Source organism: Mus caroli, unplaced genomic scaffold, assembly GCF_978045245.1.
Source record: "Mus caroli unplaced genomic scaffold, Mus_caroli_1 scaffold_2, whole genome shotgun sequence".
Classification (NCBI taxonomy): domain Eukaryota; kingdom Metazoa; phylum Chordata; class Mammalia; order Rodentia; family Muridae; genus Mus; species Mus caroli.
In genome coordinates, this window is record NW_028227257.1 from 79,171,258 (window position 1) to 79,190,311 (window position 19,054).

At 42.0% G+C, this 19,054-nt stretch overlaps 1 long non-coding RNA gene across 1 annotated transcript in view; it reads left to right on the forward strand.

Moving 5' to 3' along the window:
- Positions 1-592: 592 nt before the first annotated feature.
- Positions 593-19,054, forward strand: part of LOC110290133 (uncharacterized) — a 36,907-nt gene continuing 18,445 nt past the window's right edge. The window contains exon 1 of the long non-coding RNA XR_003835969.1: positions 593-716. This is a non-coding gene — a long non-coding RNA (uncharacterized LOC110290133). The remainder of the gene's footprint in view (positions 717-19,054) is intronic.

The following is a 19,054-nucleotide window of genomic DNA, read 5'->3' on the forward strand; positions in this document are numbered from 1 at the left end:
ACCAGTGCCCACTGGCCTGGGCTCCTCTGCAGAGTCTAAAGTCCAGCTCTCAGGGTCCCTCTCTAACCTGTGTAGTCTCAGTGATTCTCTTGTTTGCCTCATTGTGAGGGTGGTGGTTGATGTCTTTCAGTTGCCACTTGTGTGAGCCCACCACATTCTCTCTTTGCTATTTTAGTTTCTCAAAGCCTAATAACAGCTTACATTAAACTCTGGGCTAAAGTAACAGATGTAGGTCAGTGAGATGGCACAGCAGTTAAGAGTTCTCCCTTCTTTTTCAGGGAGGCCCAGAACACCCATGTCAAGGAGCTTCAGCCAACTCTTAACTCAAGCTCCACGGAGATCTCATACCTTCTGGCCTCTGTGAGCACCCACCCACATGGTATACACACACACAGAGAGAGAGAGAGAGAGAGAGAGAGAGAGAGAGAGAGAGAGTGAGAGAGAGAGAGAGAGATCATAACATAACAGAAGTGGCTTCTATCCCCATTAGCTCCTGACTCAAGAACCAGGATTGAAAATACATTCCCTACGGAATCCAATAGTGGTTCCAGGTAACCAGGGTAACTCACTTAGGTGTGAACAGAGATGAGACACTCACTTTACCCTCACTGAGGACCCCGTTATCGTCTGAAGTAATCTTGGTGACAGCTCTTGTTGAATTGCAGGTGACATTCTTGAAGCACGGGTGACTTCCATCTGCTCCTAAGAAACAACAGGTCCTATTTATGGCTTCTTAATTGTTGGCTTCATAGTTTAGAAATATTCTTGTAGGCCTTGTTCTGTGGAGAGCAGCTCTTCAGAATGCCTTTCTCACAAGTCACTCATTAGGAAGGATTTTTAATTTGTTTGGCTTCTCTGGGCTCAGTCTACTGACCTTTGAAAAGAATTCTAGGGCCGGGCAGTGGTGGTGCACACCTTTAATCCCAGCACTCGGGAGGCAGAGGCAGGTGGATTTCTGAGTTTGAGGCCAGCCTGGTTTACAGAGTGAGTTCCAGGACAGCCAGGGCTACACAGAGAAACCCTGTCTCGAAAAAAAACCAAAACCAAACCAAACCAAAACAAAACCAGCATAAGGCTTTTCAGTCTTGGCATGGGGGAAAAGCTGCTATCCTCTCATTAGCTCCTTAGTTTCTTTGCCAAATAATGAAAAAACTAGTGATGAAAAAAATATGTACATAAAGCAAATGTTTGAAGAAATCAGTTCAGGTGGGATCTGAGAAGATCTGGTCACTTCACGAAAGCAAATGTGAGACAAACTCAGCCTGGTTCTCCACCTGCCCTGCCCCCCCACCCCCACCCCACCCCAACAAACTTATGGGGTAGCAGCAGGTTCTGGACTGGGGAAAGGCTGCAGGGAAAATGATAGAGATGGATGACTAAAATCCATGGACAAGTCTCCCTTGAATTGTTGGCCGATTCCTAGGGCATGTTATGGTTAATGTGTCTGCCAAGTGTCTCCCAAAGGCTAATGCTGACTTGCCCGAGGATCTGTTCAGAGCCAGGGAACCACTAGCAGGTGAGATCTAGCAGAAGGAAGTTGGATCACTGAGGGTTATGCTCTTTGAATGGGAAACTGGACTCCAGCCTCTTTGATCTTTCTTATTGTTTCCAAGCCACCATTAAGTGAGAAACTTTGTTCCCATCATGTACCTACACCGTGGTGTAGTACTCAGCACAGGATCCAAAACAACAAGGGCGAGTACCGAATCCTGAAGTATCCAAACTTGAACTTTCATCTTGGGTGTTTTATCGTAGCACTAGGAAGATAGCAGCATGCCCCAAATTGTCAGATCTAGCTGAAAGGAAAACAGCAGCTACCATAATTAGCAGATGAACTCACTCCAGTTCCTACAAACTAGTGAGGAGGTTCAGGCCCTTCCAAGGTTGGGGGTTTTGGCACACATTATCAGCACTGGATTGAGTCTCACTCTAAGATAAGGAACATGGTCAAAACAAGATTCTAGAGTTAAACACAGCTACATTAATATCACACTAAATATAAATGTACTCAACAAGTTGATTAAAAAAAACCAAAAATGGTCAGGGAAGAGATAAATAATGGCATGCTATCTGTAGAAATATACAATTTATTATTTGTTTATTTACTTATTTTGGGACAGAGTTTTACTATGCAGCTTTGGCTGTCCTGGAGTTCACTATATAGTCCAGGCTGACCTTAAACTTACAAAGATACACCTGCCTTTGCTTCCTGAGTGCTGGGACTAAAAGTGTATGCCACCATGTCCAGCAAGAGATACACTTTGAATACTCAAAAACAGACTGATAGCAAAAGAAAAAAAATGGAAAAATATATAGGATGCAAAAAATAACACTTATCATGAGAAACTTGCTGCCAATTAGAAGAATGCAAATTTCATAATGATAATTCAAAAGGAAGATATGAATCATAATACAGGAAATTAGCATTTATTAGTCATCAGCTATAGGTCAAGGGCCATTGCAAGTATTAGACATAAGTTGTTTTGTCTAGGTCTTCTGGGCAATTTTATGAAGTAAATTTTAGTTATCTCAGTCTTACTAGATGAACCAGTGAAAGCCCCGCTTCCTAACATTACATAGCTAGACAAAGGTACACACAAGGCACAATTCAAATCAGACTTTGTCTGAGCTTCTGTGCTTAAAGTCATAGTATCAAGACAATATGCTACTCCTGGAAAGACACGTAGGCCAATGGAACAGAACCAAGAGGTGAAAAATCTTTGTATTTATAGTGAATTGTTTCTTCTTGATGTGTTGTTTTTACAAATGTGCAAGGCAGCCTTGTGGTGGTGGTTCACATCTTTAATCCTAGCACTAGAGAGGCAAAGGCAGGCAGAAGCCAGCCTGATTTACAGGAATCCCAGGACAGCCAGGGATACACAGAGAAACCCTGTCTTCAAAAAAAAAGAAAGAAAACCAAAAAACCTCCAAAAACAAACAAAAAAACAAACAACTCAAACCAAACAACAACAAAACGCAAACCACCACCACCAACAACAACGTTAGATTTCATTAAAATAATTAAGAAGAAACTCCACAGTTCAAAAATCACCACCAAGACAACAGAGTGAAAGGAAATATTTGCAAAATATGTATCTGTCAAGGCCTTGCCACAAGTCTTACAAAGGATTCTTAGAAAGCAGACCATGAATTCAGTGGGCCAAAAGCAGGTGTGAATAAAAAGTTCATCCAAGAAGACATGTGAACAGTCGACAAGCATGCGGTGAAATGAAGATCGACTTGACTGGGTATGGGTGAACTGTGAATTTTAAACCGCAAGACACCATGCTTACTAGAACAGCTGGCTGTAGCAAACAAGACAGACAGTAGCAAGCATTGGGAGGATGTGACATAATGAGAACCCTGGTTCACCTTTGGCCAAAGTTTGAAATAGTGCAGTCACTTTGTTGCATTTGGCAGTTTCCCAGAAGTTTAAACTTAAGAGCTATTATATAACTTGGCAATTTTATTTCTAGGTTTCTACTTAAGAGAAATGAAAAGTACACACACACACACACACACACATACACACACACAGAGGCTCCTTACCTGTGTATGTTGAAGCAGTGTTATGAAACAATTGGTACACATACTATGCAGCCAGGCTGGCTTGAGGCTCACTGTGTGGATCAAGCTTGGCTCACACATGATTTTTCTTCCTCATCCTTCTGGGTGCTGGGATGACAGACATATGCCATCACGTCTAACTCCATTGTAGTCAGTTTTAATCCTATAGTTCTGTGGCATTAGGCAAACCACATTGTCATGAATCTCCAGACAACCACTTCCAGAACATGCCAGAGCTTCGCTGTTCTCCCATCCGGATCTCCCTACCCCTGTTGCACCGACTCCGGTTGCCTCTCCTCTTAGCAGGTAGGAATCTACTTTTGGGAATGATTCTTCATAATTCCTGTAAGTAGGATCCTTCAGTTTTCAGTTCTCATCCTTTTGTGACTGGTTTATTTTACTTAAAACATCTTTAAGATATCTCCATACTGTAGATTTTTTAAAATTATTCATCTTTGAGGTTGAAGGATATTCCATTGCATACATAATGTTCTATGCATCCAGTGTGGGACTTTGGACTTTTTTTTTAACCCCTGTTTTACTTGTGAATGATACTGTTAGGATTGTTGGCATACAGACATCTGACCATTGGAGAAATATATGAATATAGAACATACTTCAATAAAATTATTTTAGCCCAATGATTTGTTTTCAAAATTTAAAGAGTCACTAAATGAGATGCTACTACAAAGATGAATGAAGGAATGATAAATTTGTCTTGTGGAATGAGTTTATTAACTCATTTTACAGTTAGTTTAGTCAGTGAGAGTGTACAAGCTTGGCATGCATGAGGCACAGAGTTTGATGTGACACCAAAATAAGACTTTTTAAGATAATTTAATGACAAGACAAAGACAAAGCCTTGTTTTTTTTTTAAAAAGATTAATTTTATTTATTATATGTAAGTACACTGTAGCTGTCTTCAGACACTCCAGAAGAGGGAGTCAGATCTCATTACGGATGGTTGTGAGCCACCATGTGGTTGCTGGGATTTGAACTCCGGACCTTCGGAAGAGCAGTCGGGTGCTCTTACCCACTGAGCCATCTCACCAGCCCCAAAGCCTTGTTTTTAAAGAGAGGAAAACAGTTACAAAAGAAGAATCAAAGTGGGTATGGAGTTATGGGCCAGAGGTTAAGAGCACTGACTGCTCTTCTGAAGGTCCTTAGTTTAAATCCCAGCAATTACATGGTGGCTCACAACCATCCATAATGTGATCTGATGCCCTTTTCTGGGGTGTCTGAAGACAGCTATACTGTAGTGTGCTTACATATAATAAATAAATAAATCTTAAAGAAGAAGGAGGAGGAGGAGGAGGAGGAGGAGGAGAAGGAGGAGGAGATGGAAGAAGAAGAAGAAGAAGAAGAAGAAGAAGAAGAAGAAGAAGAAGAAGAAGAAGAAGAAGAAGAAGAAGAAGAAGAAGAAGAAGAGGAGGAGGAGGAGGAGGAGGAGGAGGAGGAGGAGGAGGAGGAGGAGGAGGAGGAGGAGGAATCAAAGGACATGCTGGAAATCCCACTCTATAAAAGGTATCACTACATGTTGATCTCATTTGAAATAAGAAGTAACTGAAATACAGAAGCTGCCAAATTCCAGCATTCATTCCAGGCAGGGATTTCATTTCTCATCTCCTCACTCCAGACTCAAAAGGTTACAAACCAGCATGAGGGGCCGGGATGCTTCGTCTGTAGACTTGGGGGCATGCACTTGCAGGCTGAGTCCGGGCAAGCTGAATCAGGAGGATCCCTGGAGCTCCCTGGTCTGCCAGTCTAGTCCACTTGGTGAACTTCAGGCTGGTAAGAGACCCTGTCCCAAACCAAGGTGGATGGTGCCCGAAGAATGACCTCAGAGTATGCTTTCTGGCTCCCTCACACATTCACCTGCACATACATGGCCCCCACCCCTGATACACAGAGCAAGAGTATAGAGTTGGGACATCTAGCCTTTCTCGCTCATATTTCTTGATGACCATAGTTTTTAACTCCCCAGGTGGATATTGTGTCACAGAAAGCAGGGGATAATTTTGATGTTTAAACAACGTATTTGAATTTTCCAATTAAGAGCAAAGAATAGGATGTGAGAGCTTACTGAGCTTTTATGATAAACTTCTAAGAGATGCTGTTATGAATGACTAGTTTTGAAGGAAAAGATGAAAAGTCGCTTAGTTAAATAGTAGGAAGAAGTGACTGTCGTGTTCCCATACATCCAAGGAGGTCAGACATAAACTGAATCTCCCTTAGTACCTCCTCTGCCTTAAGCCATTGGTTCTTGTTTTTGAATATAACTGCTCCAACCTGAATTCTCACCCAGAGGTGTGGAGGCCATTTCATAATTGGCTGTCTTTCCACCACACACACACACACACACACACACACACACACACACACACACTCACACACAAAGGCCGGAGTGGCACACATCTTTAATCCCAGCACTAAGGAGGCAGAGACAGGTGGATCTCTGAGTTTGAGGCCAGCCTGATCAACATAGTGAATTCCAGAGCAACAAGGGCTGCACAGAGAAACCCTGTCTCCAACAACAAAACAAAAAAACCCAACAAAACAAACAAACAAAATCACAAACAGAATAAGTTAAAACTAAAAAAAATTAGGCTAAATTCAAATAGCCTCTTCTTCCAATATTTAACAGATCTTCCCAAGAATGTTTTCATTTTCTAGGATTTCATGTCTTGGATTCTCTAGTTTCTGTTTTAGAGCCTGGACACTGTGAAGTTGTGTGTTAGTTAGTTTGGGTCAAATTTTGTTATATTCTCCCTCCCCCAACAGCCTCCAGGGACATTGCCATTTTCATCTGTAACCAGGTAATCTCACTTTGGTATTCTCATTTGTTTTGAGCATGCTTCTCCTGCCGAGTTCTGTAAGCCTCTCTACCCAAGCACTCATTGAATCGGCTTTGCCTTATGGCTCATTCACAAATTAACGAACAGAGCACAGAGCACACGCTCCAGTGTCTACACTGGTATGAGAGTCCTGCTTTTTTTTAAATTTTTAATATTTTTATTACATATTTTCCTCAATTACATTTCCAATGCTATCCCAAAAGTCCCCCATAGCGCCCCCCACTTCCCTACCCACCCATTCCCATTCTTTTGGCCCTGGCATTCCCCTATATTGGGGCATATAAAGTTTGCAAGTCCAATGGGCCTCTCTTTCCATTGATGGCCGACTAGGCCATCTTTCGATACATATGCAGCTAGAGACAAGAGCTCCGGGGTTCTGGTTAGTACATCATGTTGTTCCAACAATAGGGTTGCAGATCCCTTTAGCTCCTTGGGTACTTTCTCTAGCTTCTCCATTGGGAGCCCTGTGATACATCCAATAGCTGACTGTGAACATCCACTCCTGTGTTTGCTAGGCCCCCGGATCGTCTCACAAGAGACAGCTATATTTGGGTCCTTTCAGCAAAATCTTGCTAGTGTATGCAATGGTGTCAGCGTTTAGAAGCTGATTATGGGATGGATCCCTGGATACCGTAGTCTCTAAATGGTCCATCCTTTCATCACAGCTACGAACTTTGTCTCTGTAACTCCTTCCCTGGGTGTTTTGTTCCCAATTCTAAGAAGGGGCACAGTGTCCACACTTTGGTCTTCATTCTTCTTGAGTTTCATGCGTTTAGCAAATTGTATCTTATATCTTGGGTATCCTAAGTTTTGGGCTAATATCCACTTATCAGTGAATACATATTGTGTGAGTTCTTTTGTGATTGTGTTACTTCACTCAAGATGATGCCCTCAAGGTCCATCCATTTGGCTAGGAATTTCATAAATTCATTCTTTTTAATAGCTGAGTAGTACTCCATTGTGTAAATGTACCATAATTTCTGTATCCATTCCTCTGTTGAGGGACATCTGGGTTCTTTCCAGCTTCTGGCTATTATAAATAGGGCTGCTATGAACATAGTGGAGCATGTGTCCTTTTTACTGGTTGGGACATCTTCTGGATATATGCCCAGGAGAGGTATTGCTGGATCCTCCGGTAGTACTATGTCCAATTTTCTGAGGAACCGCCAGACTGATTTCCAGAGTGGTTGTACAAGCTTGCAATCCCACCAACAATGGAGGAGTGTTCCTCTTTCTCCACATCCTCGCCAGCATCTGCTGTCACCTGAATTTTTGATCTTAGCCATTCTGACTGGTGTGAGGTGGAATCTCAGGGTTGCTTTGATTTGCATTTCCCTGATGATTAAGGATGTTGAACATTTTTTCAGGTGCTTCTCTGCCATTCGGTATTCCTCAGGTGAGAATTCTTTGTTCAGTTCTGAGCCCCATTTTTAATGGGGTTATTTGACTTTCTGGAGTCCACCTTCTTGAGTTCTTTATATATATTGGATATTAGTCCCTTATCTGATTTAGGATAGGTGAAGATCCTTTCCCAATCTGTTGGTGTTTTTTTTGTCTTATTGATGGTGTCTTTAGCCTTGCAGAAGCTTTGTAGTTTCATGAGGTCCCACTTGTCAATTCTCGATCTTACAGCACAAGCCATTACTGTTCTATTCAGGAATTTTTCCCCTGTGCCCATATCTTCAAGGCTTTTCCCCACTTTCTCCTCTATAAGTTTCAGTGTCTCTGGTTTTATGTGAAGTTCCTTGATCCACTTAGACTTGACCTTAGTACAAGGAGATAGGAATGGATCGATTCGCATTCTTCCACATGTTAACAACCAGTTGTGCCAGCACCATTTGTTGAAAATGCTGTCTTTCTTCAACTGGATGTTTTTAGCTCCCTTGTCGAAGATCAAGTGACCGTAGGTGTGTGGGTTCATTTCTGGGTCTTCAATTCTATTCCATTGGTCTATTTGTCTGTCACTATACCAGTACCATGCTGTTTTTATCACAATTGCTCTGTAGTAGAACTTTAGGTCCGGCATGGTGATTCCACCAGAGGTTCTTTTATCCTTGAGAAGAGTTTTTGCTATCCTAGGTTTTTTGTTATTCCAGATGAATTTGCAGATTCCACTTTCTAATTCGTTGAAGAATTGATTTGGAATTTTGATGGGGATTGCATTGAATCTGTAGATTGCTTTTGGCAAGATAGCCATTTTTACAATGTTGATCCTGCCAATCCATGAGCATGGGAGATCTTTCCATCTTCTGAGATCTTCTAGAATTTCTTTCTTCAGAGACTTGAAGTTTTTATTATACAGATCTTTCACTTCCTTAGTTAGAGTCACGCCAAGATATTTTATATTATTTGTGACTATTGAGAAGGGTGTTGTTTCCCTAATTTCTTTCTCAGCCTGTTTATTCTTTGTGTAGAGAAAAGCCATTGATTTGTTTGAGTTAATTTTATATCCAGCTACTTCACCGAAGCTGTTTATCAGGCTTAGGAGTTCTCTGGTGGAATTTTTAGGGTCACTTATATATACTATCATATCATCTGCAAAAAGTGATATTTTGACTTCATCTTTTCCAATTTGTATCCCTTTGATCTCCTTTTGTTGTCGAATTGCTCTGGCTAGGACTTCAAGTACAATGTTGAATAGGTATGGAGAAAGTGGACAGCCTTGTCTAGTCCCTGATTTTAGAGGGATTGCTTCAAGCTTCTGACCATTTACTTTGATGTTGGCTACTGGTTTGCTGTAGATTGCTTTTATCATGTTTAGGTATGGGCCTTGAATTCCTGATCTTTCCAAGACTTTTATCATGAATGGGTGTTGGATCTTGTCAAATGCTTTTTCCGCATCTAACGAGATGACCATGTGGTTTTTGTCTTTGAGTTTGTTTATATACTGGATTACGTTGATGGATTTCCGTATATTGAACCATCCCTGCATCCCTGGGATGAAACCTACTTGGTCAGGATGGATGATCGTTTTGATGTGTTCTTGGATTCGGTTAGCAAGAACTTTATTGAGGATTTTTGCATCAATATTCATAAGGGATATTGGTCTGAAGTTTTCTATCTTTGTTGGGTCTTTTTGTGGTTTAGGTATCAGAGTAATTGTGGCTTCATAGATGGAGTTGGGTAGAGTACCTTCTGTTTCTATTTTGTGGAATAGTTTGTGAAGAACTGGGATTAGATCTTCTTTGAAGGTCTGATAGAACTCTGCACTAAACCCATCTGGTCCTGGGCTTTTTTTAGTTGGGAGACTATTGATGACTGCTTCTATTTCTTTGGGGGATATAGGGCTGTTTAGATCATTAACCTGATCTTGATTCAACTTTGGTATCTGGTGTCTGTCTAGGAACTTCTCCATTTCATCCAGGTTCTCCAGTTTTGTTGAGTATAGCCTTTGGTAGAAGGATCTGATGGTGTTTTGGATGTCTTCAGGATCTGTTGTTATGTCTCCTTTTTCATTTCTGATTTTGTTAATTAGGATGCTTTCCCTGTGCCCTTTAGTGAGTCTGGCTAAGGGTTTATCTATCTTGTTGATTTTCTCAAAGAACCAGCTCCTTGATTGGTTGATTCTTTGAATAGTTTTTCTTGTTTCCACTTGGTTGATTTCGCCCCTGAGTTTGATTATTTCCTGCCATATACTCCTCTTGGGTGAATTTGCTTCCTTTTGTTCTAGTGCTTTTAAGTATGTTGTCAAGCTGCTAATGTGTGCTCTCTCTAGTTTCCTTTTGGAGGCACTCAGAGCTATGAGTTTTCCTCTTAGAAATGCTTTCATTGCGTCCCATAAGTTTGGGTATGTTGTGGCTTCATTTTCATTGAACTCTAAAAAGTCCTTAATTTCTTTCTTTATTCCTTCCTTGACCAAGGTATCATTGAGAAGAGTGTTGTTCAGTTTCCATGTGAAGGTTGGCTTTCTATTATTTATTTTGTTATTGAAGATCAGCCTTAGTCCATGGTGATCTGATAGGATGCATGGGATAATTTCAATATTTTTGTATCTGTTGAGGCCTGTTTTGTGACCAATTATGTGGTCAATTTTGGAGAAGGTACCATGAGGTGCTGAGAAGAAGGTATATCCTTTTGTTTTAGGATAGAATGTTCTGTAGATATCTGCCAGATCCATTTGATTTATATTTTCTCTTAGTTTCTCTGTGTCCCTGTTTAGTTTCTGTTTCCATGATCTGTCCATTGGTGAAAGTGGTGTGTTGAAGTCTCCCACTATTATTGTATGAGGTGCAATGTGTGCTTTGAGATTTACTAAAGTTTCTTTAATGAATGTGGCTGCCTTTGTTTTTGGAGCATAGATATTCAGGATTGATAGTTCCTCTTGGAGGATTTTACCTTTGATGAGTATGAAGTGTCCCTCCCTGTCTTTTTTAATGACTTTGGGTTGGAAGTCAATCTTATCAGATATTAGAATGGCTACTCCAGCTTGTTTCTTCATACCATTTGCTTGGAAAATTGTTTTCCAGCCTTTCATTCTGAGGTAGTGTCTATCTTTTTCTCTGAGATGAGTTTCCTGTAAGCAGCAAAATGTTGGGTCTTGTTTGTGTAGCCAGTTTGTTAGTCTATGTCTTTTTATCGGGGAGTTGAGTCCATTGATATTAAGAGATATTAAGGAAAAGTAATTGTTGTTTCCTGTTATTTTTGTTGTTAAAGTTGGCATTCTGTTCTTGTGGCTGTCTTCTTTTAGGTTTGTTGAGGGATTACCTTCTTGTTGTTTCTAGGGCGTGGTTCCTGTCCTTGTATTGGTTTTTTTCTGTTATTATCCTTTGAAGGGCTGGATTCGTGGAGAGATAATGTGTGAATTTGGTTTTGTCGTGGAATACTTTGGTTTCTCCATCTATGTTAATTGAGAGTTTGGCTGGGTATAGTAGCCTGGGCTGGAATTTGTGTTCTTTTAGTGTCTGTATAACATCCGTCCAGGATCTTCTGGCTTTCATAGTCTCTGGTGAAAAATCTGGTGTAATTCTGATAGGCTTGCCTTTATATGTTACTTGGCCTTTTTCTCTTACTGCTTTTAGTATTCTATCTTTATTTAGAGCATTTGTTGTTCTGATTATTATGTGTCGGGAGGTATTTCTTTTCTGGTCCAGTCTATTTGGAGTTCTGTAGGCTTCTTGTATGTTCATGGGCATCTCTTTCTTTAGATTTGGGAAGTTTTCTTCTATAATTTTGTTGAAGATGTTTGCTGGTCCTTTGAGTTGAAAATCTTCATTCTCATCCACTCCTATTATCCGTAGGTTTGGTCTTCTCATTGTGTCCTGTATTTCTTGGATGTTTTGAGTTAGGATCTTTTTGCGTTTTACATTTTCCTTGATTGTTGTGCCGATGTTCTCTATGGAATCTTCTGCACCTGAGATTCTCTCTTTCATCTCTTGTATTCTGTTGCTGATGCTCGTATCTATGGTTCCAGATTTCTTTCCTAGGGTTTCTATCTCCAGTGTTGCCTCATTTTGGGTTTTCTTTATTGTGTCTACTTCCCTTTTTAGGTCTAGTATGGTTTTGTTCATTTCCATCATCTGTTTGGATGTGTTTTCCTGTTGTTCTGTAAGGACTTCTACCTGTTTGATTATGTTATCCTGTTTTTCTTTAAGGATTTGTAACTCTTTAGCAGTGTTCTCCTGCAATTCTTTAAGGGATTTTTGTGCTTCCTCTTTACTGTCTTCTACCTGTTTACCAGTGTTCCTTTGTATTTCTTTAAGTGTGTTATTAAAGTCCTTCTTGAAGTCCTCTACCATCATCAGGAGATATGCTTTTAGATCCGTGTCTAGCTTTTCCGGTGTGTTGGGGTGCCCTGGACTGGGCGAAGTGGGAGTGCTGTGTTCTGATGATGGTGAGTGGTCTTGGTTTCTGTTAGTAAGATTATTACGTTTACCTTTCGCCATCTGGTAATCTCTGGGGTTAGTTGTTATCGTTGTCACTGTTTAAAGATTGGAGAAGAAGCTGTGTTCCACTCACCAGCAGTCTCAAAATCCTGTGGCGGGGGTCGTGGGTAGCTGGCGGGTGTCAGCCGACCCTGCGCTCTAGCTACCCCGGTGCTGTTCAGGCCGGAAGAGGCCTGTGGCCCTACTCAGGCCGGTTTCTGCTTCCCTAATTAATGCAGTCTCAGGTCCCGCGCGCAATTGGATTGGAGCGAAGCTGTGTTCCACTCGCCAGAAGTCTTAAGATCCTGTGGCGGGTGTTGTGGGTAGCTGGCGAGTGTCAGCCGACCCTGCGCCCTAGCTACTCCGGTGCTTTTCTGACCGGAAGAGGCTTGTGGCCCTATGTAGGCCAGATTTCTCCCTCCCCAACCAAAGCCGTCTCAGGTCCCGCGTGATTGGACTGGAGCAGAAGCTGTGTTCCACTCACCATCAGTCTCAAAATCCTGTGGCGGGGGTCGTGGGTAGCTGGCGGGTGTCAGCCGACCCTGCGCTCTAGCTACCCTGGTGCTGATCCGTCCGGATGAGGCTTGTGGCCCTACTCAGGCCGGTTTCTGCTTCCCTAACTAATGCAGTCTCAGGTCCCGCGCGCAATTGGATTGGAGCAGAAGCTGTGTTCCACTCACCAGAAGTCTTAAGATCCTGTGGCGGGTGTTGTGGGTAGCTGGCGAGTGTCAGCCGACCCTGCGCCCTAGCTACCCCGGTGCTTTTCTCGAGAGTCCTGCTTTTAACAATCCCATTTGATGCTGATGTGTTTGTACTCACCCCTCCTCCCATTGCTAGTGACTACCTACTCCTGCTGCAGATGCCCGTGAGCATCCTTAGAATGAAGATTTCTTTGCCCGAGCCCCTTGGAGTCTAACTCAGCCTGTTTGCTACAGGTTTGGCCATAGGTGGTCTTCTTCTTCACACTCCTCTTTCTTCTCCTCTACCCTCTCACCTCCTCCATTCTCCTCTTACTTCTCTTTTTATCTTAAGTGCTGGTGACAGAATCCAGAGCCCTGTACATGCTAGGCTAGCACTTAATCACTAAGCTACACCCTATTGCTTAACAGGCATTTTAATGAATGAGCACCTTGGGGGAGGTCCTTTGCTCAAACACCTTGAGAAAGCCACAGTGAACTGGATGGGCAAAGATGCTACTGCCATATTGGTTCTCGCTCAGAGGGGACAGAGATAACTGCAGCTAAACACTGGGACCTCAGAATGGACTAAAGCCAGATAGTCCATTTTCCTAACTTGTACAAAGCAGATCTTAAGTGTGAACCCACCATCAGCTGCGATAAAACAGGGATTGGGGGTGACCATGAATCTGTATGTATAAGTTGAATTACATGGAACAGCTAAAATTTAACTCATAATGTAATTGACTTTCAGAAATGTCAGTGTATGGTATGATCTAATAACTTCCCAAGTATTTCTAACTTGAAGCTATTTGGCAACCTATTGGTGGATATGATTGGATAAGGCTCTCCAATGGTTGGAGAAAATACCTCATAGCTTTCACTGGCCTTAAAGCAAAAATCGAGGACTTCCACCTTCAAGAAATGAGTCCAATACAACTTCTCAGGTACAACCTCAGGAAAATGTACGGAGCAATTAAAGATACAGGGCCCCCTGACTAATCCTATTTCACACTTTTTTTTTTTTTTTTTTTTTTTTGGAAAGGCTCTATTCTCCAGGAGTAGAGTTCTGCTGCCACCTACTGCTGCATTGTTCTTGTTCTTCTTTTTTTTTAAAAGAGTAATACATTTTTATTTTATTTTTATGGGCATGTTGCTTGCAACTATATCTGAACCACATGTGTGCTCATTGCCCACGAAAACTGGGAGAGGGCATCAGATTCCTTGGAACTGGAGTTACAGATGTTTGCTAGTGGTCACGTGGGTACTAGGACTTGAAGGTGGGTCCTCTGGAAGAGCAGCTGCCTCTCAGCACCTTCTACGTTGTTTGTTCATTGGGTTTGCTCTGCCGTCTTGTCAGGTGATCTTCTAGTCTGGAATTTTGCAGGTGCTAAGTGACAGAGGAGTATGATAACAGGCTGAAAGGGAACCTTAAATTTTTTTTTTTTTTTCAGTTCTGGGAATTGAATCTCCAGCCTCAAACCTGTAAGAAAAGTGCCATAGCCCTCATCTTAAAGTCTATCTTGAAATACACTTATTGTGTCTGGCTGCCTGCATGTGTGGAGGTCAGAGGACATCTTGCAGGAGTCAGTTCTCTCCTTCTACTATGTCTTGGGATGTCAGGTTTACCATCTCATTGGCAGGCTTTGAACCCGTATCTACACCCTGAGTAGCTCTAAGACCAGGCCCAGGTTTATTTACTTACAGCACATATATTTCCTTGAGCTTTTAGCACAGGGTGTGGGGAGAATTGCCTCAGAGAACTCGGCATCGTTCAGTTGAGTACATCATAGCTTTGGGGTTCTGCAGTTCTGAGGAGACTTGCGAAACAAGACTGCCTGGTAGATAGCTGAATGCAAAGCAAAGCTCTGCTCATCTCTTACCTCCCCGCACTCCAGAGGAACCCAGTCTTGCTCTGTTTACAGGTCTATCCCAGTACGTGGTGTGTCTGTCATTTGCCTTCTCCCTTGAACAAGTTGTAACATCCGTTGGTCCCCTCATTAAGGCTTCATAAAATGTTTTACTGCATGCGATCTTAGCTAAAAGACAAGAAGCAGCCAGATTTTGTAAGATTAATGCACGCCCATTTGGTATTAATATGAGCATATCGTTATTATTTTTCAGGATTTGGAAATCTGCCTTTTAGTGTGGATTTATTATTTAGCTTTGGTGGTATGAAATCTGTGATCAGACCTAGTTTTGTATTAAATGTAAAATTTTCTACCTTGACTGCTATAGTTTGGATCTGAAAATGTCCCCTAAAGGACATGTGCTTCAGCCTGAGCAAAATTTGGAGAGAATGGAATTTTTAAGAGGTGAGGACTTGCTGGGCAGTAAGGTGGCACATCATTAACCCTAGCATGCAGGAGGCAGAGAGAGGTCTGTGAGTTCGAGACCAGCCTAGTCTACAGAGTGAGTTCCAGAACAGTCAGGGCTGCACAGAGAAACCCTGTCCTTGAAAAAAAACAGCAGGGGCTGGCGAGATGGCTCAGTGGTTAAGAGTGCCGATTGCTCTTCCAAAGGTCCCGAGTTCAAATCCCAGCAACCACATGGTGGTTCACAACCATCTGTAACGAAATCTAATGCCCTCTTCTGGAGTATCTGAGGACAGCTACAGTGTACTTACATATAATAAATAAATAAATCTTTAAAAAAAAGAAAAAAGAAAAAAAAACAGCAACAAAACAAAAAACAAACAAAAGGTGGGGACTGTTGGAGGAAGGTGGCATTAGAGGTATGCACATGGAGGGGACTCTGAGGCCCACCTTGCTCCTTTGCTCCTTTCTAGCATGTGTGCCGGTCCACCACAGACCCTTGTGCAGCCAGAGGCCCAAAGCAACAACTTTAGCCATGGACTGAATCGTCCCACACCATGAGACATAGTAAACCTTTTTCCCTCTGGCTGCCTCAGGCACTGTGGAGAAAGCACACTCACAGACTATTTTTGTAAGACTGTGTAACACTGTGAGGTACTCTTACCCATGCAAGTCCTAGTATACAAAGTATAGAAATCGGCTGGGAAGATGGCTCAGCTGGGTAAAGAGCCTGCAGCACAAGCATGAGGACCCGAGTTCAAGCCCCAGCACCCATGTAAGCAAGCCAGGCATGGGGCTGGCTGTACCTCCAGCATTGCGGGGGATGACAGCAAGAAAAGTAGACCCCCCCCCCCAGCTCATGAACCAATCTAGCCAAACCTGTGAGCTTCAGATTCAGGGAGAGACCTTGTCTCAAAAAATAAAGGAGGAGATCATTGAGGAAGGCACTGGAAACTGACTTCCAGCCTCTACCTGCATATATGTTGCAGATGTAACTCCAGCATGGTCATCTATGCATGTCTATCTTTAACATGTACATACGGGCATGCATACACATGAATAGATACATGCAAACAAAAAAATTCAATAGAAATATGGAAACAGTCGTTCATAGATGTCTTAGTCAGAGTTTCTATTCCTGCACAAACATCCATGACCAAGAAGCAAGTTGGTGAGGAAAGGGTTTATTCAGCTTACAATTCCATACTGCTGTTTATCATCAAGGAAGTCAGGACTGGAAGTCAAACAGGTCAGGAAGCAGGAGCTGATGCAGAGGCCATGGAGGGATGTTCTTTATTGGCTTGCTTCCCCTGGCTTGCTCAGCCTGCTCTCTTATAGAACCAAGACTACCAGCCCAGAGATGGCACCGCCCACAAGGGGCCTTTCCCCCTTGATCACTAATTGAGAAAATGCCTTACAGTTGGATCTCATGGAGGCATTTCCTCAACTGAAGCTCCTTTCTCTGTGATAACTCCAGCTGTGTCAAGTTGACACACAAAACCAGCCAGTACAATAGAATATACAGTTTACCTAAAAATAGAAGTGGAATGCTAAAAAGTCTTTTTAAAAGGTGATTCTATGATTAACAGTGTTTGGAATTTAGAATTACGGTGGCATCTTTTAAAGCAATTAAATGCTTTACCAGCTTTCACTTTGTACTCAGGGATCCTATGTTTGTTTTACATAGAAAGGCTTCTAACAACATTTTTAATAACCCGGTAACAGAAGCAGCTTTAAAAACAAACAACAGCCTCATAATCCAGAGCTTACAGTCAACTGTAGCTCCAGTCCCAGGGGATCCAATGCACTCTTTTGGCCTCCTAGGGTACCTGGCACACACAAGATACGCAGCCATGAATGTCAGTAAACATCCATACATAGAAACAAAGCATTAGTGGGGGTTGCTAAGAGGAGGGCAGATTGAGCCCACAGGATTGGATTGGAAATGGGGAGAATGGAGACCCCTGTCAATTTTTGTTAGAAATAAATTCATGTGGTCACCTGCTTTTCACTGGGCCTACAGCAGCTATAGAAAACTTTCTCTGGGCTTGTGTGTCAGACTTGAAGCTTCAGGCCAGAAATCATTGCCAAAATTAGGAACAACAGTGAGTCCTCATCTACTGTCTCCTAAGGGCCAAGGTATTCATGATTTTTTTTTTTAATTTCAAATAGAAACTAGCACCTGGTATTTGTTTTCTTCTTGTTATAGCAAGGCCCAGCACCCCAGAGTAATCCTAAGGCACATTAATCTAGTTATTTTATTAGAACCATTGTGATATTTGCATATATACATCATTTCAATTAGGTATTCATTTGTAAAGATACTGTGCATTATACAAGCTGATAAGAAAGTAAAGGAGTGGGGGAAGAGGTATGTCGGTCTGTATCTATATTCATAAAGCTCAAGGCATGTTGCCTTGGTCATAGTTTTATAGCTAAGACACAAATGAGAGTCAGAACTCCGGGTGCTTTTGTGAGATGAGTGTGAGTGCACATTTGTGACCTGAGTTTGGAAAGATGTCATCCATGTCTATTAGCTGGAGTGCAGAGAGCCTGCTCAGCACAGTAAGCTCAGACCTTCCCTCTGTGTCAGTTCTGCCCTCTGCTGCACTGGCTCAAGGGAGCTGGTGGGAGCCAGGCAGGGCTTGCTTGGCACAGCATCCCATGGCACGTGTGGTTGAGTGTGTGGCACTGAATTTGACAACTGTTTCAATCTGTCTCTAAACAAACCTACTCAATTGAAACCTAAGATTATTACCATTTGTTTCTCACTTTTACAACCCCCCCCCAACCCAGTGCATTTTCTCCAAGTCCAGAAGTATTAGAAAGACCCCTTACCAATTCCACGGCAGGAGAAGTCTGAGCACAGTGTGCTTGTGACCATCTGACCACTGCATTTTGATTTTTTTTGAAGTCAGATTTTATTATACCATTTTTCATAGTTATAAAATAAGCAGTCTCCCTAAGTCTATAAAATACCTCCAAAATTAGACCTAAGCATTAATAATGTTAAATACTTCATAATATCTAAATTTCAAATCCTAGATCCCACTTTACAGGTAGCTAAACGATCAGAAATAAAATTGAACTTAAGTGGTCAGTCAGCAATAAAGTCTGTAGGAAGCATGGAGGTCCTTGTGTTCACAGATCAGCACCAGGGGACATGGGATGTTAGGATACAGGGATGCTCTTTCCAGAGAAGGAATGTGTAACCTGTTATCCATTGAGAAGGCTGGGAAGAGAAAACTGTTCTAGCTTGGGTACCTGAGCACATCTGACCCTCTCCCTTTATAGAACCCATTATAGAAGGTGTTACCCGCATGTCATACAGCTTTGATGTGTTCATATCTAATCTTTCCTTAGCTCACTTGGCTCCTCAAAGAGATTTATGTATGCTTTATTGTAATATACACAGGCTGGGGTTAATTATCACCAAAAAAGTTTTCACCAAGGTGAGCTGGGCTTAAATATGCCAAAAATAAACCATTCAGGGTCAGACTCCTGAACTTGGAAGCAACAACAAGTACTTTGTTGCACTGAACTGAACTGCTTTCTTGCCTCCCGAGGATTACCACTTTGCTGGCTATAGAGGCTACAGAGACCCTTGCAACAATCCTGATTCCAAATTTAGTAGCTATATGTTAAATCAGTCATTTTCAGTTCCCAGGGAACATAATCCTGAAATCATATATTTAGCAAAATGTGTCTCAAATTATACCTTTACCCATGGAATTATCTCAAGTAATAAAGTAACATTCTACATAACCAGAAACTTGCAA